The sequence below is a fragment of the Dermacentor variabilis genome, chromosome 2, assembly GCF_050947875.1.
Source record: "Dermacentor variabilis isolate Ectoservices chromosome 2, ASM5094787v1, whole genome shotgun sequence".
Lineage (NCBI taxonomy): Eukaryota > Metazoa > Arthropoda > Arachnida > Ixodida > Ixodidae > Dermacentor > Dermacentor variabilis.
In genome coordinates this window covers 213,225,671-213,231,094 of record NC_134569.1, presented here as the reverse complement: position 1 = coordinate 213,231,094, position 5,424 = coordinate 213,225,671, and positions in this window count along the sequence as shown.

The following is a 5,424-nucleotide window of genomic DNA, read 5'->3' as shown; positions in this document are numbered from 1 at the left end:
CGTCAAATCGGGCGTTGTCGTGAAGCAGCGTTACACTGGCTGCCAGTCGTCCTCACTGGCGGTTCTAAATAGCTCGCCTGAGTTTTCCTAGTGTTGCACAATAACTGTCTCAGTTGATTGTTGTCCTACGTTTCATGAAATGGATCAGCAGTATCCCCTTACGATGCCAAAAAGCACTGGCCATGACTTTGCCAGTAGAAGAAATTTGTTTGAACTTCTTTGCGTCTGGTGACTCTGGGTGACGCCACTGTTTGGATTTTTTTTTTTCGTTTCGGGAGTGAAATGAAACACCCACGTTTCTTCTCCCGTAACAATGGAGTCCAACAATGCTTGGTTACCTTCTTGACACTTTTAAGAAACTGACGATGTCAATAGCTGCGGTACCCATCGAGCACAACACTTGTGATACCTCAATTTTTCTGTCAAAGCTGTTTCCGCTGTACCGTAAGAACACCCAGGAATCTGAGGGACGGACGGTGATCCTCCTGTTTTGAAGCACTTCGTGTTAGACCATCTCGGTAGAACGACAGAAAGCTGAGCTAGTTGGTAAGTATTCATTATGCAAAATAGAAGTGAGGCGTGCAGACAGGACACAACAGTAGAGAAGTGGACAACACGAACGCCGACTATCAACTGAAGGGGGCACTGAGGCGAAAAAAGAAAGAAGGCACAAAACTCATCATTCCTGAGCAAACTCAGGCATTCCTGAGCATGCGCAGATGAGTTTTGTGCCTTCTTTCTTTTTTCGCCTCAGTGCCCCCTTCAGTTGATAGTCGGCGTTCGTGTTGTCCACTTCTCTACTCGTGTCCTGTCTGCACGCCTCACTTCTATTTTGCATAATGACTATCTCGGTAACCGCCTCCGAAACTGACGCTCTTTCACTCCTTTCTTCATCGTGGACTTCCTTCCGACCGGTACTAAACTCCCTGCAACACTTCCGGACGTGTTGAACGGACATACACATACACAGTGCAGTGGAAATTGGCGTAAAACCATTTAGAACACTGTGGAAGGACTCCAGGCTCTACGTCTGAAGAGATGGTGACAGCTGGCGGATGTCCTTCAGCAACAGTGGTGCTGCCGCAATGCACTCAATTTGCTTGTAGGCTGGAGAGTCTGACAAGAAAGGGAATTATAAATACAGTTGTTTCATATCTTCTGCACTTTATCTTGGTGCTGTTTGGTTATTTGTGCCTGCCAGCAGTGAGCCATTGCATGCGGTGGGATTGTCCGTGAAGACAGCGGGGGTACAGGCCACCATGTCCTTCATGTATGTTCTTTATATGGTTCAGCATGCTCCTTCCTGCCGCCACCAGCATGTCCTGCCGCCACCAGCATGTCCTGCCGCCACCAGCATGTCCTCATTGCCACCGCAAGCACATACACACCAGCACAAGTGGTTGGTGATGGCTTGTGTCCATTCTGTAGTAGCACAGCATCCAGCTTTTCGTGAAGCTGCAGTCAGCTTTTTTCTGATGCCTGTAACAAGGCAACAGCACAATACACTATTGCGCCATGTCAGGTGGATCTGCACTTTGTGTACCATAAGCCTTATAAGGGTATAGCAGCACTGGTAAGCATTGTACGAACCGAGGTTGCAAGCAAACTCATTAAAGGCATCCGCCATCTAAGAATCTAACCAAGGCTGATACAGCTTGAATGCTAAAGATATGAACAGAGTTGCCATGAAGGCAGTGAATTTCTTGCCACGACAAAAGCCATACCACTCCTTCAAAATCCCAAATCAACTTCCTTCAGGAGCTGAACGAACAATGCGCAAACAACAGGCATGAAGTAGTGTTTATTTATGAACCAGCTAGCTCAGTTTCAGGAAATTGTAACATAGTGTAAAGAAGAACACAGAGAGATGTGTGAAATACTGAATAAGAAGTATGACTTGTTACAAAGCACAATTGTTCTCCCTTATCTGAAATGGTTTTCTGGTAAAATTTGACATGCTAAAGAATGTATTCTTCATACTGAATTTTTTTAATCACCAGGGTTAGCCATGATCATGATCGCATGACGAGTGTCTGACAACACTTATGAGACGTGGACAATGGAATGATGAATAATGATGCCGATATAATGATGAAGGCAGTACAACGAAAACAGCATCATGACAATGGGATGACGAAATAGCATTATGATGAGCATATGACGACAAATATATGGCAACATTGCAATAACCATCACAGCAGCGGCATAATCGTGATTGTATGATGATTGTATGAATTTCTTTGTCTTAGCATACGTATCCGCAGAACAATCCATTACACAATTGCATGTCCGTTGAGTAAGTGCACTAGTAAGGCCATCTACTGCAGGTGAACAATATGAATTTCTTCCTACCCTTTGCAACATACCACGAATTGAAGTGGTGATTGATCTCCAAACATTGCAGCCGCAAATGCTTCTTAATTACCGAGCGGCGGTCTGTAGTCAATGAACTCACAGTCATGCCTTGCTCACAAAGAAATTTGAGACCTCTTACGAAGCCCTCTTTTTCCATCTGGGAACTAGCCTGCACTTGTCCACTCTGCAAAACAGGAATGCACAGAAAACTCCACTGGTATTGATATACAGCCTGAAAAATATAATCGTAGCAATACCCAATTTTCAAATCTCAAAGGAAGGACCACCTTTTTACTGCGATGAGCCACTGAACGACTCGGATTACATGCCAACGTTGCATGCCATATTTTAGATGGCTGGGGTAAATATTGGTTGCATAATAACACCTATCATGAATGCACCTCAACTGCTTCTTGCTTGACTTACATCCTTCACTTGAACTTGCTCTGTGTGTATGCGTTTTCTCTTTTCAGGGCACAGGAAGGAGTATGAGAGGAACTTAGCGCTGTGGCCAAGGGAATCACATTGCCCGTCCCCACAAAGCTGCAGGCTAGTATCGCTGAGCTCTTTCAGCAAAGTTTCCTGAGGCTCATCCCAGACCTGTAAGGAATTCACGAGTAGAGTTGAAGCGCAATAGTAGCACAGGGGAGAGAGAGCTTTGCTAAAGGAATTCACCCTGTTAATGAGCGTGGGAAGGTTAAAATTGTGCGAAAAACGAATACAAGTGGAAGGAATGCACAATACACCACGAGTGCAGACTTGTGTGTTCCTTCCGCTTGACGCTATTTTTTCACGCAGTTTTAAACTTCCTTCAAGTAAGAACGAACTAGTTAGCAAGAATGTGCTAATGAGTGTACTTCACGCTGACTCAAAATGTGACTTGGGACGAGGACATAAATAGATGCTTGAAAAGATGAAAAAATTGGGCGAGTTGGTTGCATTCATGGTAACAGGCAGGTCGAATGACGAGGACAAAGAACCACACAGGATGAGCGCTGAACTTCAACTGCATTTTATTCGCAGAAATTGCTTGTTTTAATACAAAAGAAGATACATGAACCCAGCTATGACACGATTATAACGACAATCGAAAGAGAAACAAACCTTAAGGATAACACAGACTTATAAATGTAACAAAACTTATCAGGTGCATTAAAAAGTGACACACTAGTTCAATATCATTGGTTGTCAAAAACTATGCAAGGTTACGTGCTTTATAAATGTGATACTGATGTCTGGCTGATGCACGCAATCTCTCTTTTATGTATGTGTTATGCATCGACCGGTTCGCACGCCAATTTTTCATGATGCTGCTGTGATTTTTCAGCATCGAAATCAGAGGGCGCACAGGCTGGTATAGGCATACAAAATGAAGAAAAGAGGAATCACGTGTGTCGGCCAGACATCCATATCAGTTTTGCAATCCGAAGTACCTTGTTGCACAAGGGCTGGTCAGGCGCATAGTTTTTGAGAACGTGATTTTCAACTAGTCTCGAACAATTTGACGCACGTGGTGCCCACACATAAGTTATTTATATCTTTAAATCTGTGTTATCCTCGTAGTTTGTTTCCATATTTTTTGTTCAGCTTTTGTATTATCTGAGTTTACTTACTTTTTTTCTATTCCAACAAACTTTTTCTGTGAATTAAATGTACTTACTTCAGAGCTCATTCCGCACAGTTCGTTGTCCTCATGGTTTGCGCTGCACATTACCATAAGTCGACAAGCAGAGAAGGTCAGCCACTGACATTACATTGAGACGGTTTATTACAAACGAGACAGTGTAAATGCATTGTACACTGGAAACAAACGAATCATGAAGAAGTGCAGCACAGAGCAGTTAAGCACCAGTGAAAACATGACTTGCTATTGCCTGCACAGCATGCCCGTGATCGTCAAAGACAGCATTTATTTGTGCAGTAAAGAGATAGGTGGATTGCTCATTCATATTGTGCCTTCCCACACTTTCTGGGCTTGTTCAAATAAGGGTTTCACCCACAGGCATGACAATGATTCGCTAAAAAGTCTAGTTCATCATTGTGCACATTGTTATTGTGCTCATGCGGAGAGTCACTTAAACATAATGCATCTGCTGCCTGGCTACACATTTGTATCTTCTTTTATGTTCCTTTGGAAAGATAGTGTTTGTGAGGTACGGAAGGTAACTACTTGCATTCCTACATGCTGTTCTGTATCTTTAAGGCAGGAAACAAGATGCATATATGTAGAGTGTTAGTAATACCTTGTCATGCTTGCAAGCTACCCTTTCCACCTAACAGAAACATAAGCTTGTCATGTTTTCATTTGTATTCTAACTATACTGCACTTCCTCGATTCTTAGTTTCTAGCATACAGCATGTATATGTGTAGTGTATGTATAATGCAGATACCCATCAGAAAGGCAGTGCCTGTCCTCACCTACTCATTGATTTCTGCTCTTGTCGCAAGTCGTGAAGTTACATTTTCAATTATGCAGCCCAAACTTGCCCAATTTCTGATGTTACTAAGTTGCTTTTTTCGGCCATACTCATCTGTGCCACCAATGCAGTACGTTAGCTTACACAGTACTACCAAGACCAGTTTTCAACGAATATCTTTATGAAACAAAAACATATCTTATGGCTGAAGGAAATACTTTCCTGCAGCAATTAACACTTACAATCTTTTTCGGTTATATCTGTGGCAGCAAAAAAGAAGGAAGAAAGAAATTGATGTTGGTTCCCTTGGCATGGAATGACCAAATCTGTAATGTCACCGATTTAGTGTTTCTGAATAAAATGAAAATGGCAATCCAATTTCCTGCTCTTTCATTACTGATGCAATGAACTGCACAACATCATAATAATGCGTGTTCACATTGGTCAAAATAAGCACAGAACTAATACTCAGGTTCGAAATAAAGATCTTTTTGCCATACTTGAATGGTGCCAGAGGTACTGCAGGTTGGCATTATGAAAAGTGGAAGCTGTGAACTTACCGTGGTGACTGCAGGAAGAAGGTATGCCTTCTGGTAACTGAAGAAAGCCTGGTCGCTCATGACTTGCACACCCATCAGACGCATCATCCTG